We start from the raw sequence: 19209 nt of genomic DNA, 5'->3' as shown, positions 1-19209 counted from the left end.
TCGTAATTTCAAATGGAATGGATAAGCTTAAGCTATAAATATATTTTTCTTCCAGCAGCTTCTTCATTCTCCAGCAGCTTCTTCTCCTTCTTCTTCTTCCATCTCACTTTGCTTCCATCCTCCATGGAAGCTTGATATGGAACTTTCACAACTTTCTCTCTTTAGCTCTAATTTTCATACCTTTGTGCCCTTTTGACTAGAACCCTTATGCTCTTTCACTCTCTCACTTTAAAACCCTCAAAAAGTCCTTGTTCAACACTTTCTCTAACTATTTGGAGGTTTAGAGAGAGAAAAAAAGATTTTCCACATTTATTTGGAAGCTATTGGAAGAGAATTCAACTACAAAGAAACCCTAAGGTGAGTGATGAACTAGGCTTGGTTTTAAGTTGTTAATAATTACTAGTAATTGAGATTATGAGTTGTTTTATTGTTGAGTTGTTTACTTATTTTTAGTGTGATTAAAGTAGTGCAAGGAATAGCCATTTGATATAGTTAGAAGCCACTTAGGAATGACTAGTAGAATTTGAATTAGAAACTAGCTTTTGGAGTGATGTTAATGTAAATTGGATTGGTTGTGATGTTGTGTGTGTATAGGTTCCAACAAGGCCTCACTTGCCCATTTGAACCATTAGTGGAGGTTAGAGTCGATTAGAAGTTCAGCAATACCGGTGAGTGAACTGCATTTCAAAATACTTTTGGGAATGTGACTGTTTTGTACAAAGCATTTGAATGATTTTATACAACTTTTTCTTAAAACAAGTGCCTTGGGAACAAGCTTTTGCTAAATGGTTCTATGTTGTGATATGTGGTTGTTATGGATTCATGCACTATTGCATTATGATGATATATATATATATATATATATATATATATATGTTGTGCATGATGATTATAACCGTGTGTGTGCACGATGTGAGGGAATGCACATGCTGGTGATGATGGTGGTGTGGGAGATGGATGATGATAGTGCCCGTGTGCATGATGTGGGGGATGTACACGATGGCACTGATTGTGCACGATGTGGGGGGATGTACGATGGCACCGACTATGTGCACGATGAGAGGGGATGCACATGAGCCGGGTGTGATTATGATGATATTGTTGTTTATGGGGGCTACAGTGAGAATGAACTTCGTTGTAACGAGAAACTTGCTGCCATGCTTGCTACCTTGCTTGATTTTGACCTAGTTTTCACCCATTTAACTTCATGGATTGATCATAGGCTTGTGAAACACTATGAAGGTATTAATCAAGGTTTGAAATGAGGGATTTTTCTGTAAGAAATTAAATCAAGTGCATTGTTTTTGAAACAAGTGCATCATGATTTCCAAATTCTTCCTATCGATTGCTTGTTCCCTTCTTATGTTCACTCACTGAGTTTCGTAGTCACGTTTTTAAAATTCATGTTTTCAGATTTGGAGGCAGTTGGGACCTAGATTGAGTCGCACACATATGCTCGTCTTCTTGGTAGGTACTATGGCATCTCAGTAGCTGTATCTTCACCCAAAATCACTCCGCTAACGGTCTTAAGTCTATTACTTATGAACATGTATATATAATGTAAACTACTAAGAGTCATGTTATAAATTAAGTATGTATATGTTGGATTGATGATGACAGTACTTTGATATAATATAAATATGAATATTCAGTTATTATAAAATATTACTGGAACATTTACTTTTGAGAGTTACAACACTTCATTTTAAAGATGATGGATGGGAATGATAATCAGAATTGCATAAATAGGCTTGCTTGGGCTTAGTGGGCTATGCCCATTGGGCCAATGCGTCGATCATGGTCTGGTATTTGGGCTGTGACAAAGGTAGTATCAGAGCTTTAGGTTTAGTCGAGTCCTAGGGATTCTCATGTCAGTCAGCTGAGTTGTTGGAGTTAATGTAGAGTCTTGTTTATGGTTTGTGACTGCAGCACAATTCATAAACAGGAGACTATGTAAACCTTTATTTCTATTAACCTACCCTCTTGCTAACATTATGCAAAGGTCATAAGTAGTACCATTTTCTAGGTTTAAGATGCCACCAGAGACACGAGCTGTTGCTGGAAAGATTTTAAGTAAATGCTCCTAATGAAAGGCTAATGTAATAATAAAGTCCTTCGATTAAAGATGGAGGAAATTGGAGCTGACTAATAGGTCCATAATAACTTATTCATTCAGTGGAGTTATAACTTAAGCCCATAATTGTCAATGGGAAGAAATTTGATGACCATGGATGGTATTTGAGGTCAATATAGGGAAGACGTACGATAATGGTAATAAGAGCTGTATTTTGACTGGAATGAATAGTGATTGTTATGACTCACTTGAGGTTTATAAATTTAAGTATCGAGGAAAAATGTAAACCAATGTTTATGTGCACGGAGGTAAGTGCACTGTGTTAATTGAGCTTGACATGCCCCTATAGAAATGGTGTGGGCTTTTGAAATATTTTATAAGCGTATAAGTGTTGAATATGTGTATAGTAGCTTAAATGGGGTTGGTTTTGATTCTAATTAAGTAATTGTGAGATTCCAAGGATTGAATTGAATTATTGTGGTTTATGGTTATAATTGCATGAATTAGCTCAATGGTGAAAATCGCTGATTATTATAATTGACGTATGGTCATGAAATAAAAGGCTAGTAAATGATCTACTCTAAGGATGAGCTTGAATTTTGCTATGCTTAGTGTGGAGCCAAAGGATTATAGGACTAGATGTGGATTTAACAGTTTGAAATTAAATGACATGGAAATAACAAATATAGTCTAAGTGCCATATGGAGTTCTATATGAAGATTGACATTTGAATTGCTTTAAAGGTCAATTTAAAAATATGTTTGGTTCAATATGCAACTAATGATGTAAATGATTAGTCTTGAATGTGACTTCTCTAAAGGTAAGGGACTTAAAACATGTGGATTTCGGATAAGCTCTAAGAGGAAGCTTTTGCATCCTAAGCTTAAGAAATTTTGATCTTATGACTGCAAAAGTAAGATACAAAAATTTAGTGAATTGTCTATCTTCTGGATGTAATTGGTTAAGAATTGATGAGTAAAGTCAAGATCTTAACACTAAGTGGTGTACAATTTGATATATGTGTACCTAAGAGTAAATTTGGAGATCATTGCTTAATCAATTTGCACTGGATGTTGTGGTAAATGTATACGAATGTTAGTAGTGAAGTATGTCTAAAGTGACATATGTAGAGACTAATGTTCCGATTGCAAACTTATGATAGAAAGCTAGTTTTGCAAATTGTGGTTTCCATGATCATAAAATATATGGAGGTTATCAATATGTAGGCATACACTTGGAGTTGTACATCTTGTGATCCCCATGCATCATATGGAAAGAGATATCCCATAGGGGAGTTTACCCTAATTTATGGTTACATGCCTATAGGCTTGGCATGAAATTGAGAATGCCCTAGCATAAATGTGGAATGTATTGTGAAAGGTTGAAAAGCCACATATACCTTAACAAGATCAATAACATGAATGAGGTGGAAATATGAATGTTGATATGCTGAGCATAAAGAGCTTAAGAATAATTAATGCAATTATACTACGTTAGATGGTATGATCTTAACTAAGAACACGAACACCTTGGGAGATTTTAGAATAATGTCCAGTGGGGTCAGTGAGCTAAAGTGTTATCGAGCATACAATGAATGATCAAAGTTATGAGTGGCTTTGAAGATAAGTGTGAGACCCTGTCAAGCTCGATTAAAAGACGGTATTGTACCGAGTGGTACAACTAAGTTAAATCGAGCCTTGAACTAGTTCAAATAGAGATTCTAAGAGGAATTTGAAAATTTTAAAACCAACAGAATGGCTTAGAATAGTGATTTGGAGTTCAAGGTCCAGTTTGGAGTCCATCAGAAAATTAACCAATTAAAGACAAAACGGTCATTTTACCATTTGATGATAAAATTGAGATTTTTAGCCAAGATTTGATCACATTTGACCAAGAATAATTATATGAAATATAATTATGATTATTGGAGTATAAAATGATGTTTAGCAGTGAAAAATTGTGATTCTCGGTATTTATGGAGCACAAGGGCAAAATTGGTTAATATTGATCAATATTAGTGTTATTTTAGGTTGAAAAGTATAAATAATGAGATTCCGGTACATTTCGGAGTAAAAGGGCAAAATAGTAATTTTTCACCCCAGGGGCAAATCGGTAAATTTTTCACCCCAGCACTTGTCAAGACCAAGGGATTTTAATTGTGGTAGGATTGGATAAATACCAGAATATTTGTGGTGGAAAATTAAGAAGAAAAAGTCAAAAAGTTAAAAATTTGGCCAATAAGCATGTGACACATGGCATGCTTGATTATTTTATTATTTTCTATAGAAATCAGCCCATTAAATCCCCAATTCCCTCACCATATTCGGCCTAGACATCCAGCAACAAGAAAAAAGGAAGAACAAAAGGAAAAACAAGAAAACCTAGGTGGAAATTCAAAGAAAAAGTGAAGAAATCAAGGAAACAAGCTAGGTAAGTTAAAATTTCTTTAATTCTCCTTGATACCTAGCTTACCCATGCTTTTGTTCTTGATTTCCATGGTTGAATATTGAGTTATCATGATGAATTCAATTCTGAAAAATGGGTATGGAAGAGGAATTGTTGTTGGAATAATTTGATTTTAGACTATGTTAGTGTTTAGGGATAGTTAAGCATGGTTATGAACAAAAACACAAAAGAAATATTCAATTTCTCTAGGGTTCCTTGTTGGCCGAACCATGAGGGCTGAATATCAATGGGGGATTGTTTTTATTTCAAGGAAAATGGCATGGAAAATGATGAATTAAGGTGAAACGGTTATGTAGAAAAAAATTCGATGCTAGTGCACCAAATGACCAAATTTTTCTATAAGGAATTGTGAGGGTTCTAATGCTGAATTTGGCTTTATTTAAATGTATGTGGTAAATTAAGGTATTAGAGGAGAAATGAATTAATTTGGAGGTGATTTGGACACAATCGTCGATTAATCGGGTGATCGGTCGAATTTAATCGATACCGTGATTAAGCGGTAATCAGACATATTTTTGCATTTACATATCAAGCATTAGTAATTTAAATTAATTTATATCAATTTAGGGACAATATAGTAAATTCCTTGACTTTGTTATTTGTCAAGGTGGTGAGACGTCCGGAAAAGGCAAAGGAATTGCGCCTGAGGGCTATTAGTCCGAGTGCACCCGGAATCTGGATTTTCGATACCGGTGAGTGGACTTGCATTTCAAACTTGTTTTGGGAAATATGAAAGATTCTATCCAACTTGTCTTAGAAAATGTACCTTGGGAACAAGCTTTTAGTAAAATGATTTTATATTGTGAAAATGTGCTATACAATGGTTTATGTGTTATCACAATATGATAAAATGCATGATATGCATTGGATGCTTCTTTGCATGTTGATTTGGACCCGGCTATGTGCGAGTAGGAGTGCACATAAGCCGTTGCTGACCCGGCTATGTGCGAGTAGGAGTGCACATAAGCCGTTGCTGACCCGACTATGTGCGAGTAGGAGTGCATATAAGCCGTTGCTGACCCGGCTATGTGTGAGTGGGAGTGCACATAAGCCGTTGTTGCCCCCATAGCTTATAGGGCTGGATGCTTCGTGATCTTCCACCCTATGAGTGCTTTGATAGGTATGATCTGTGGCGAAGTATGACTCTCCACCCAAGAGCTTGGAGGAGGAGGGAAGGGACTGCTCCGTTGCTTCGTGATCCGGAGTGAAGTGCACCTCTTGCCGAGTGAAGGGGGGGATGCTTCGTGATCTCCCACCCCCTAGTGACAATAGCATAAGCCGTTGCATATGAGATGATGATAATGGGATGATGTGCATGATGATGATGATGGGATGGTGTGCATGTTGATGATGGGTATATGGTTGTAAATGCAAATATGTAAGTATTTGTTTTGTGGAAATTTGGAAGTTTACATGTGTTACATGTTGCTATTGTTATTTTAGTAGGATGACTTGTTTTAAGGGAAAAAGGAGGCTTTTTTTTTCCTTGATGTTCTGGTTCTCGTTGCAGCGAGAATGAAGTTCGCTACAGCGAGAAACTTTCTGTCCATTTTGCTAACTTGTGGGTTTTTGCCATATTTCCCATTTCTTTGGTACCATAGTTGAGCATGGATTTTTGTAAAGTGATTTACTCATGTGGGATTTACATGAGGGGTTTAAAGAGCTAAAACAATTGCATGGTTTTGAGAAAACGAATGCATCATGATTTCAATAAACATTCCTTATGGTATGCTTGTTCCCTTCCTTGTTCACTCACTGAGTATTGTACTCACGTTTTATAAAAATTCATGTTTTCAGATCAGGTGACTGTTGGACCCTAGATCGAGGAGTCCCCGTAGTGCATATCCTGGGTATGTGTCTGGCATTCGATAGTAATCCCTTTTATTGTAAATGTCTCCGTTGGAAGTCATGGGTCCTTTTGTATTGTGAAAACAATCTAACAATATGAATATGTGTATGCAATGTAAATTGCTAAATACATGGCTGGTATAGTGCATGTATATTATTATCGATAATGCCATTGTGTTTTGGCTATGTTCACACCCGAGAAAAGGTGTGTGTGTATGCATGATATGATAAATTTGTTAAGCAAAGGTAAATGGATAGGCTTGCTTGGGCTTAGTGAGCTATGCTCATTGAGCTCATGCACCGGTCATTGCCCGGGAAATTGGGTCGTGACAATAAGCCTTTGATTGATTAAGTTCTCAATGGAACCCTATTAAAGGAAGTGTTTAAGTGTTTTGAAAATGTATGGAAAAACATAAGAGAATATATTAGCTTGACTTGCTATAAGAGGTCGAATTTGGATGGCCATGAGTAGCTTGTGAACAATCAAGTAGTGTAAAGTATGTGCTCATAAAGGGAGCTATGATTGGTAGATAAAGGTGGAACTTTAGAATTTCATTATCATAGTTATTAGATTATATTTTGTATTATATGATATAACGTAGAACATCAATGATGAGGTTGTGTTCAATGCTTTAGGCCTTGAACTGTAAGATATGGACATGTATCCACCTTGTGAATACCCTGATGAGATAAATTCGAAAGACTTTTCACAATGAGAAAACATTAAAGCTCAAAGAGCAAATGGCTACACAGTTAAGTTGGGCTCATGATTGACATGTGACATAAGCATGAAGATATGATACAAGCATAAGTATACTTGGAAATACTGGTTTGAGGCAATGATTATCCTACCGTTTTGTGGACCCGATGAGGTTCTAGTCTCGACTAAATTGTAGACGCAAAGCATAGGTTGTGAAATGTGCTTGCCCACAAGTTCCAATTTATTTTGAGTAACTATCAAGGTAAAGTGCCTGATAGGGATAGTGGAAGGTTAAATTATGCTTCAAATGTTTAGAAAATGAGGGTGACATGGTTTGATTATATGATACTACCCTTGGTAAGGGAATAGAAATGCACTACGAAATTTGAGAATTCAAGTACTCGTATACGAGTAAAGATTTGGTAATGAGACATGACCTAGAGATGGAATACTACAATATAAATTTTGACTAAGAAAATCGACTTATAAAACACGTGGTGTTTGGAGATAGTGCCAATTAGTGGTTAACTCTTGTATGAGAATGGAATACTGGAATCAACTTTGTATATTCACCACAAATGAGGAGCATGATCTAACCAACCAAGAGAAAAAAAATGATTCTAAACTTGATTGTTGGTTATTTTGATTTTACAGACGACTTATTAGGCTTGATATGCCTAAGGCTATTCGAAGTTAAAATTTTTGGAAATATATATGTTGCATATTGATATAAAAGCTCATGTGGAGGCTATTCGAAGTTAAAATTTTTGGAAATATAATTGTTGCATATTGGTATAAAAGCTCATGTGGAGTTAGTTATAATTTGATTCGATGATGATATTCTATCAATGGTTATAGTGCTAGACAATGATTAAGATAATTTATCACTGATTTTGGCAGTGAACAAGTGGATTATAATATTGTTAGCTTAAAAGTAAGTGTTTATACTTTAGGTATGAGTTCATTAAATTCTATTATATCATGATCAAAATTGGTGTTTTGTTATAACCTGAAAGGCTTGGCATATGAACTAGTTTAACTATGAGCTAGAAATTGTTAAGTTATTATGAAGTACATAAATAGAGAAGTATGACATGAATTTAATATCCTAAGGGGCTGTGGAAAATGATGCATCAGTTTTGGTATAGGTTCAATATATATAGTTTTGATATATAAAGATGTGGGGAAAAATTTATAGCTTATGCGAAAAGGTGTGCATTTGAATTCGTGTAATTAAAAGTGTAAAATCTATCTTGATTGGCATAGAGCCCACTATTCAAAATAAAGGATTATGGACTTAATTTTCTAAGGAAAAAAAAAAGGCGAAAGAAATTGATTTCGGAAAGGTCTTAGTAAATGATTTCTTCATTTTAAAGTACACTTAAGGAGAGGTAAGTGTCAAATTTCATCTTCAGACTGATAAACTAATAAGGTTACAAGATTGTGAGACCTTGTCAAGCTCGATTAAAAGACGGTATTGTACCGAGTGGTACAACTAAGTTATATCGAGCCTTGAACTAGTTCAAATAGAAATTCTAAGAGGAAATTGAAAATTTTGAAACCCACAGAATGGCTTAGAATAGTGATTCGAAGTTCAAGGTCTAGTTTGGAGTCCATTAGGAAAATTGATCGATTAGGGACAAAACGATCATTTTACCATTTGATGATTAAATGGAGATTTCTAGCCAAGATTTGATCACATTTGACCAAGAATAATTATATGAAATATAATTATGATTATTGGAGTATAAAATGATGTTTAGCAGTGAAAAATTGTGATTCTCGGTATTTTTGGAGTATAAGGGCAAAATGGTAATTTTGCCACTAAAAGACTAAATGGGAATTAAAAAAAATGATTTTTGCCCCATTTGGTTAATATTGATCAATATTAGTGTTATTTGAGGTTGAAAAGTAGAAATAATGTGATTCCGGTACATTTCGGAGTATAGGGGTAAAATCGTAATTTTTTCACCTTGGGGGCAAATCGGTAAATTTTTCGCCCCAGCACTTGTCAAGACCAAGGGATTTTAAATGTGGTAGGATTGGATAAAAACCAGAATAATTGTGGTGAAAAATTAAGAAGAAAAAGTCAAAAAGTTAAAAATTGGGCCAATAAGCATGTGACACGTGGCATGCTTGATTATTTTATTATTTTCTATAGAAATCAGCCCATTAAATCCCCAATTCTCTCACCATATTTGGCCTAGACAACCAGCAACAAGAAAAAAGGAAGAACAAAGGGATAAACAAGAAAACCTAAGTGAAAATTCAAAGAAAAGGTGAAGAAATCAAGGAAACAAGCTAGGTAAGTTAAAATTTCTTTAATTCTCCTTGATACCTAGCTTACCCATGCTTTTGTTCTTGATTTCCATGGTTGAATATTGAGTTATCATGATGAATTCAATTCTGAAAAATGGGTATGGAAGAGGAATTGTTGTTGGAATAATTTGATTTTAGACTATGTTAGTGTTTAGGGATAGTTAAGCATGGTTATGAACAAAAACACAAAAGAAATATTCAATTTCTCTAGGGTTCCTTGTTGGCCGAACCATGAGGGCTGAATATCAATGGGGGATTGTTTTTATTTCAAGGAAAATGGCATGGAAAATGATGAATTAAGGTGAAACGGTTATGTAGAAAAAAATTCGATGCTAGTACACCAAATGACCCAAATTTTTCTATAAGGAATTGTGAGGGTTCTAATGCTGAATTTGGCTTTATTTAAATGTATGTGGTAAATTAAGGTATTAGAGGAGAAATGAATTAATTTGGAGGTGATTTGGACACAATCGCCGATTAATCGGGTGATCGGTCGAATTTAATCGATACCGTGATTAAGCGGTAATCGGACATATTTTTGCATTTACATATCAAGCATTAGTAATTTAAATTAATTTATATCAATTTAGGGACAATATAGTAAATTCCTCGACTTTGTTATTTGTCAAGGTGGTGAGACGTCCGGAAAAGGCAAAGGAATTGCGCCTGAGGACTATTAGTCAGAGTTCACCCGGAATCCGGATTTTCGACACCTGTGAGTGGACTGCCTATCAAAATTGTTTTGGGAATATGACTGTTTTGAACAAAGTGTTTGAATGATTTTATGCAATTTTTCATGAAAATGAATGCCTTGGGAACAAGCTTTTGAGAAAAGGTTTATGTTATGAAATGTGGTTATTATGGATTTCTATGTGGCTGCATTATGTTGATATACATATATGCTTGAATATAATGTTGTGTAATTATGTTGACTCGGCTATGTGCGAGTAGGGAGTGCGCATAAGCCGAGGATGACCCGGTTATGTGCGAGTAGGGAGTGCGCATAACCCGGTGATGACCCGGTTATGTGCGAGTAGGGAGTGCGCATAACCCGGTGATGACCCAGCCATGTGCGAGTAGGGAGTGCGCATGAGCTGGTGATGATGATGATGAGTTGGTGATGATGATGATGGGTTGGTGAGATGATGATGATAGGTATATATGTATATATATATATATATATATATATACATATGTAAATGTGTGTGTTATAGCAAATTGATGGACAATGATTTATGGTTGTAATGTACGTGAAATTTGACACATTGTACTTTGAGAATTTTCATGAATTTTATGTTGATTTTATTAGTTTAGCAGGATGGCTTTTTGAGTGAGGAAAAATGTTTCTCTTGTTGCTCCGTTTTCGCTGCAGCGAAATTCATGCTCGCTGCAGCGAGAAACTCTCGGGTTTGGAGGGATTTTAAATAGGAATGAACTAAATTGCATTGTTTTGAAACAAGTGCATCATGATTTTAAATTCTCCCTAATTGTTGATTGTTCCCTTCTTTATTCACTTACTGGGTTTATACTCACCATTTTCAAATTCATGTTTTCAGATCACGAGGCAGTCGATAATTAGGAAGAGGTGTCCTTGTAGACCTGTGTCCATCTTTTGGTAGGTGTCTCGGCATTCAGTAGCTATATATTCATCCGAGTCCCTCCGTTGGAAGTCGAGTATTATTTTGTTATGTATAGATGAACTTAATGTAAATTTTAAATGAGTAATGCCAATACGAGTTGGCAATGTATATCACTATTTTGATTCAAAGTTATGAAATATGACTTAGTGATAATAGATGGAATTATAAGTAAGATAAATAGTAGGCTTGCTTGGGTTTAGTGGATTACGTCCATTGGACCCATGCGCCGGTCATGGCCTGAAATTTAGGTCGTGACAAAGATTTAGCATTTGAGAAATACCAAGTTAGATATGTTGTAGGTGATTGATGACGAGCAAATTAGCTATGACATTGGAAATATAGAAATGATTAGTAATCAAAATAAGACTTGGAAAGGAACTTTAAAGGGAAATATTTGAGCAACTTTAATCTTTAGAGGTTGAGTTATTGATTAAGAGATTGGTTAAGATTATAAAGGGGCATGTAAAATGTCATAATTTATTGAAATGCCTTTTGGTATAAGTTGAGATTTATCTAGTGAGCACTTCATCATGAAAGTATTGGAGTTTGTTTTCGGGAATATGGTTACTAATAGTTACCGAATTTGAATCATCTGTGATGTTAAACATATAAGAATAAATAAAGAGTGTTTGATCCTTATGTATTATGAAATGCTTGAATGGAATTTGTATGGGGGTATGTGAAATCGAATAGAGGTTGGTTAACCATTTAGATCCATAGTCAATGGTGGTTTAAATGTTTGAATGTTGGAAGGTTTGATAAAAGATCAAAATAGAGGAATTGCCGATGGTTATGTAAACATGCATAATTGATGATTTAAGGATGATTTGATTGAGGTGTAACCAAAATTAATAGCTTACTTGAATTCTCTTCATAAGATGAAGGATGATATTGTTTTGATCCAACAAGAGTAGTACACATAACTATGTACTATGACATTGTCGAGTTTTCTATAAGATTGAAAGTCGATATGATGCATAAACCAAGATTCTATGTTAAGAATGCCCGACGAAAGTGATGTGGCAAAACTCTAGAACTTTGATTATTCACCTTACGCCGATTTCAATTCGAGGATGAATTCATTTTTAAGTGGGGAAGAATGTGAGACCTTAACCCCTATAGGCTCATAACTACGCATAGACGCAATAACACGAGCTAGGGGTAGTTTCGTCATTTCCTCTAAAAAGCTCCTAGAATAAGGTTTTATGATATTTTAAGGTCTAAATAGGCATAAGACCGAATAAATAATGTGTAATGATGAAAATACAAAAAAAAACTAAAAGTTTTAATAATTTTCACCATAGGGGCAAAATGGTCATTTTTCACCTCAAGTCAAAATTTTTAAGTTTCGTAAACCCGAGCATGTCTAGACCATTATGGACTTTTTTCAGTATCAAAAGAGTAAAAAGATTGCACCAAGGATTGAAGAAGAGTAAGTTAATGTGCTAAGGGCATTTTCAAAATTTCAAGTGGAATGGATATGTTATGACCCGAAACTCCTTTTGAGCTTGTGACATCCGTCGCGATGTCTCGATAGATATTCATTACTCGGAATGTCAATCGAAACCTCTCAAGGCTCTCGCATCAGTTTTACATCTCCCTTGTGAGCAATAGTTACTAAATATCATGTTTTAAAGGAATATAAACTATTTTTAAATCAAAACAAACAAAAAAATAATTTCTGCCGCACAGGGATATTTTGGTCATTTTTACCAAAAATTTCGAAACTTGGTAAAAATACAACATACGATCGAAAAATATACATTTCTTATCTAAATATAATTTTAGTAATCTAAATCATCCATTTAAAATAAAATTTTGGCTAATCAAACAAAATAAAATATTCCATTTTCTTATAAAACAATATTTATAGAATTCTGCGTAAATAATTTTTGTACCGTAAAAGTAAAATAAATTCATACATACAGTGGCACACGCAGCCAGGTATACAAAATATTCTACAATGACATGTGGGCCCCCGAAACAAACATATATGTACAAGACTATAGCTCTACGATTTCTAAGGGTGCACACCCAAAAGCAAACCCTCAACATAATCGGTGGTCTATAAACTGTCCTGAGCCTGAAATGGGTGAAAAGAAGGGGTGAGTTTTTATAAACACAGTGAGTAAGCAAATTTCAACTAAAACATCTAAAGCCGAGTAAATGGTGACAATTAAAAATATCTCATCATAATATGATTCATAACATCGAATCTCATTTCATTTCATAAAAATCAACAAGGCTTATGATTCTCGTAAAAACTTGGCTCGTGCCAAAAACTTGCACTCGATGACACCTTGTGCTGAGGCATCCAATCGAGTCCGCCAAGGCTGTTAAAATAACATATGAGTATAAAACTCATTTTTTTTTTTTACATTTAAAAGCACAACCATTCCTTGGCGTTGGCTGAGTTTCACTCTCACGTGGTGGTTCGGTGTGAGGTGAACTCTAACTTTACCTTAGGAGATACCCTCCGCACCTCTCGTACCAAGGTAAAATATAACCGGGTTTGCTATGCCCCTCTAATAGGCTAGTCCACGAAAACCCGCCCACTACAGTAAGCTAATCAAATAACACACCAATTCAATAAAATTTTCGACAGCATGACATGGCTAATATAATATTACCAGCCTATCAAGGCAAAGCAAAATAGTTCATATATTGCACACAAACACAAATCCAGCCATGTTTGCCATCACATTGTTATAAGCCATTAATTCAAACCATATGTCAAAACATATATATAACACGAGTATATAGTCTCCACTTACTTAATTTCCAAAACCAGTATTCAATTTCAAAACAAGTTATCAATCTCATTTTGTTTACTCAACGCTTCAATTATAAAATATAATAGTTTACAATTTAAATTCATTTTTCTTTAAAACATAAAAACGAGTATAAACTAGTTTAGATAGTTAAGGTGAAAGTCTGATTACTCACAATAGCAGGAGTTTGGAGTACTCCTATTCTTGGTCCTCGGGCACAATATCTTTACCCTTATCAAAGGGCTCACCACCTATACATAGTACACGACATGTAATTCAATATATTTATGTCAAACTGTTATAAAACTATTTCAGGCTCTATATGAGTGCATGACATTGAATGAGAATTGTCCGAATAATCACTTAAAGACGGTGTTCTACGTGGGTTCAATTATGATCGGACTGAATTGGCATTTGACCTAACTCGTACTATGCCTTATTTAATTAGCCAAAACATCCAATTCAACTCGAAATATCTTCATTACACTTTCAATAATCTAATACACCAAAGCATTGCAATGAACTTGATTTTTGACTAACTTCACCATTTTTCGAAATTCATTCTGATTCCGAACTAACATACTAATCAATATCTACACTGTCTCGTAAATCCATATATATCATTAGGAATCAAATCCAAGTCCATTTATTATGATATTCTCATTTTCCATCAAGCCATTTTTTAAAGGAATTATATTTTTTAATAACCGGTTTCGATATCCAATATCATAATTCATCAATTCCTAGCTAAATAACATGAATTACAACCAAATCCATAATCAACATGCCCTATAGAAAATTTGGCCAAATGAGGGTGGTTGCAGAACATGTGATTTTCTTGCTTGTTTTTGCTTCCAAACATCACAAAATGACTAAAAACACTAGGATATTATGAAATCTAGCAAATTTCATCACCAAAACTTCTCTTTCCAGATTTGGCCAGCAAAGGTTCCCTTTTGAAAACTTGAATTTCAGCCATGGAGAATGAAAAAGAATGCATTGGAGAGGTAAATCACAAGCTAAAATTAAAAAATCTTACCTTTACTTGCTTGATTCCTTGCAATCCATCAATTTCTCTTGAATTTTTCCTTCCTAGGGTTTGTTCTTATCTTTTTCTCTTTGTTCCCTTGCTTGGCCAGCCATAAGAGTGATTTGGGAGGAGTGTGTGCTGGTTTTTTAAGAGGAATTATAAAAGGATTAAAATTTGCCATGTGTCACCATGTAATTGGTCTAAGATTAAAAACTTAACCATTAAGCAATTTCTCACCACCACATGTAATCCCATAATTATCCAAAGTATAAAATGATAATAGGTTAAATTCATGGGCTTGACAAGTGTCATGGTGGTGTAAAATTTTAATTACGTCCTCATGGACACGTGAAATGATCGTTTTACCCTTATAGTCGAAAAATGTCGAAATTGAAAATTTTCACTCCACAATTTCAAATTATGCTCCAAATAGTCATACTTGGTAAAAAATCTCGTCCAACATTCCAATTTTACCCTTGGGTGGCAAAATGACCATTTTTTGCCCCCACGTTATGAAAATTCTCGATTAGACTCTAAATCAATCCTCGAACTCCAAATCACCATATTAAGACATTCTAAGATTCAATAACTCTCAAATACATCGTAAAATCTTTATTTGACCTAGTTCGAGGCTTTAATCAACTTAATTGTACCACTAGGTACAATACCAACTTTTAACGATTTTTCAATACATTCACTTATGCATACATTCTATCAAGCACGTGAATGACATGACAAGTATATAATAGAGTAGGGCTTGACAAGATAAGCTTGAGCTATAAATATATTTTTCTTTTAGCAGCTTCTTCATTCTCCAACAGCTTCTTCTCTTTCTTCTTTTTCCATCTCACGTTGCTTCCATCTTCCATGGAAACTTGATATGAAACTTTTACAACTTTCTCTCTCTAGCTCTAATTTTTATACCTTTGTGCCCTTTTGACTATAACCCTTGTGCTCTTTCACTCTCTCACTTTAAAACCCTTAAAAAGTCCTTGTTCAGCACTTTCTCTCACTAGTTAGAGGTTTAGAGAGAGAAAAAGAGATTTTCCATATTTATTTGGAAGCTATTGGAAGAGAATTCAACTACAAAGAAACCCTAAGGTGAGTGATGAACTAGGCTTGGTTTTAAGTTGTTGATAATGCTTGGTAAATGGGATTATGAGCTGTTTTATTGTTGAGTTGTTTACTCATTTTTAGTGTGATTAGAGTAGTGCAAGGAATAGCCATTTGATATAGTTGGAAGCCAATTAGGAATGACTAGTAGAATTTGGATTAGAAACTAGCTTTTGGAGTGATACTAATGTAAATTGGATTGGTTGTGATGTTGTGTGTGTATAGGTTCCAACAAGGCCTCACTTGCCCATTTGAACCATTAGTAGAGGTTAGAGTTGATTAGAGGTTCAGCAATACCGGTGAGTGAACTACATTTCAAAATCGTTTTGGGAATGTGACTGTTTTGTACAAAGCATTTGAATGGTTTTATATAACTTTTTCTTAAAACAAGTGCCTTGGGAACAAGCTTTTGCTAAATGGTTTTATGTTATGATATGTGGTTGTTATGGATTCATGCACTATTGCATTATGATGATATATATATATGTTGTGCATGGTAGTTGATATTGTGTATGATGATTATAACTGTGTGTGTGCACGATGTGGGGGAATGCACATGCCGGTGATGATGGTGGTGTGGGAGATGGATGATGATAGTGTTTGTGTGCATGATGTGGGGGGATGTACACAATGGCACTGATTGTGCACGATGTGGGGGGATGCACATGATGGCGCCAGCTATGTGCATGATGTGGGGGGATGTACATAAGCCGGGTGTGATTATGATGATATTGATGTTTATCTATGTATTTATGCATATGTATGCTTATGAAATGAAAGTTCATGAATATGATATATGATTGAAATGCATATGAAATTTGGCATGATGAATCTTGAGAAATTCCCATTTTCTTGCAAATTGATCTTTATTGCAGCACCAAATGGATTTTTTGTGCGAAAGAGGTCCCTTTTTCACTTAGGTACCTTGCTTCTTGCTACAGCGAGGAACATTCTATTTTGGCAGCAGAAAACTCACCACAGTGAAAATAAATCTCGCTGCAGCTAGAAACTCTCAGGTTCTGATGCAATACCTTCACTTTGATGAAGAGTTTTACCACCTTCCCGTCCGAACTAGGAAAAGTGGTAAACGTCAAAGTTTTATCCCTGTCTCTTATCTTTTTAATGGTCTAAATATCATGTCAATTAAGCTTCTGTAGCGAGAGATATGCTCTAGAAACTGAAACACATGCAAACTAACACTATTTCTCACTACAGCGAGAAACTTTCTATTTTGGCCCCTGAATCTCGCTACAGTGAGAATGAACTTCGCTGCAGTGACAAACTTGCTGCCATGGTTACTACCTTACTTGATTTTGACCTACTTTTCACCCATTTAACTTCATGGATTGATCATAGGTTTGTGAAACACTATGAAGGTATTAATCAAGGTTTAAAATGAGGGGTTTTTTTGTAAGAAATTAAATCAAGTGCATTGTTTTTGGAACAAGTGCATCATGATTTCTAAATTCTTCCTATCGATTGCTTGTTCCCTTCTTATGTTCACTCACTGAGTTTTGTACTCATGTTTTCAAAATTCATGTTTTCAGATTTGGAGGTAGTTGGGACCTAGATTGAGTCGCACACATATGCTTGTCTTCTTGGTAGGTACTATGGCATCTTAGTAGCTGTATCTTCACCCAAAGTCACTCCACTGACAGTCTCGAGTCTATTACTTGTGAACATTTATATGTAATGTAAACTACTAAGAGTCATGTTATAAATGAAGTATGTATATGTTAGATTGATGATGATAGTACTTTGATATAATATAAATATGAATATTCAGTTATTATAAAATATTACTAGAACATTTACTTTTGAGAGTTACAGCACTTCATTTTAAAGATGATGGATGGGAATGATAATCGGAATTGCATAAATAGGCTTGCTTGGGCTTAGTGGGCTATGCCCATTGGGCCCATGCGCCGGTCATGGCCCGGTATTTGGCTTGTGACAGTATATAAGCCACATATTAAAATCCACCATATCCCTAAATTAAGAGTTCTAGCTCAACATATTCAAAAGACAAACAAAAATCTTAGCAAAATGAAACATTTCTACAAAAAATGTTAGAGAGAGAAAATGAAATCTATAGTGAGAAATTCTTTAAAGCAACTTTTTGATCCTTTAATCTCTTGAGTTCCTCTTCTTTTTCCTTCTTGGTTCTAGCCTCCTTTTGCCTAAATTAGTGTGCCCCCTCTTCCTTTTTCAACTCTAAAAAGATTGTATTTATACCTTATTTGTTAGCCATTTTATGTAAAATTGGATGGCAAAAAATGTGCAGAGTTACGTGTTGGCACCTAGGCACCCAACGTTTTGTCTTTGTCTATTTTTCAAGGTGTTGGGCAGTGAAATTGGCGTCTAAAGGCCTAAGATGTTATTCACAGAACCTGCAGTCTGTTGTAGTCGGTCAACTTCCTCCACTCTTTTTACCATGATCTTTTTTGAACTCCGTAAAGTGCTGAACATCAAAGTTGTATCGCTTCCTCCTATCTATCCATAGGTCTAAAAATTGTGTTTATCTGAGTTTTGTAGCTTAAGATATGCTTTAATTACTACAGCATGGTCTGAGGTCAACTTAAGCAAAAGTGCATGATCCTTTGCAAATTTGACTTCCAAGCTCTTTTGCACCTTCACCAACGTATAGCACAATCAATAGAAGGTATAAACAAGACCTAATAACATGGACATAAACTCAAATTACTTACTTAAACAACTAAGGCATACATAAAATAAATACTAAGAAAAATGTAAAAACAAGGTCTAAATTAATTTAAAAACAAAAAGACATTGGTCATTTATAGGTCAAAAGAATGTAAGATAACTCTATAAAATAGAGTTATCATTGTCCAAGTCCATTCCCAAATAAGTCCCATAAGCTCTAAACATTTGCTTAATCTATTAATTGTATTGGAATTGATAAGCAGCATGTGGGCCAAACTTTTAGTTAAGTTGTTTAATCTTTTAAGGCAATGTCAAATGTTGGGTTCTAGGCTGAATAGCATGAGGTCTTGGTGTTGAAGAAGAACTAACACTGACCAAATAGTAAGAATATCAAAGAATTAGTACCACATCAATTAGAACTTTAGGGTGTAGTAATTCTTCAGTTTGATGCTATTGGACTTTGACGCTCCCACACAAGGCAGTGATTAAGGAAAGGAACCATAAACCATCTCGTTTGGTGTTAGCTGTATGTAACATGGCATTGTTGATGACTTGGCCAATGTTGATTAATCTCCCAGTCATAA

The 19209-nt window shown here is 35.0% G+C and overlaps 1 long non-coding RNA gene across 1 annotated transcript; it reads left to right on the top strand.

Annotated features, from left to right (window-relative positions):
• Positions 322-17545, top strand: LOC108662141. Its single transcript, XR_001927924.1, has 3 exons — positions 322-357; positions 595-668; positions 17509-17545. It is a non-coding gene; the product is annotated as an uncharacterized LOC108662141 (long non-coding RNA).

This window comes from Theobroma cacao, chromosome 5 (genome assembly GCF_000208745.1).
Source record: "Theobroma cacao cultivar B97-61/B2 chromosome 5, Criollo_cocoa_genome_V2, whole genome shotgun sequence".
NCBI lineage: Eukaryota > Viridiplantae > Streptophyta > Magnoliopsida > Malvales > Malvaceae > Theobroma > Theobroma cacao.
The sequence above is the reverse complement of the archived record's forward strand: the minus strand, read 5'-3'. Positions and strand labels throughout refer to the sequence as shown.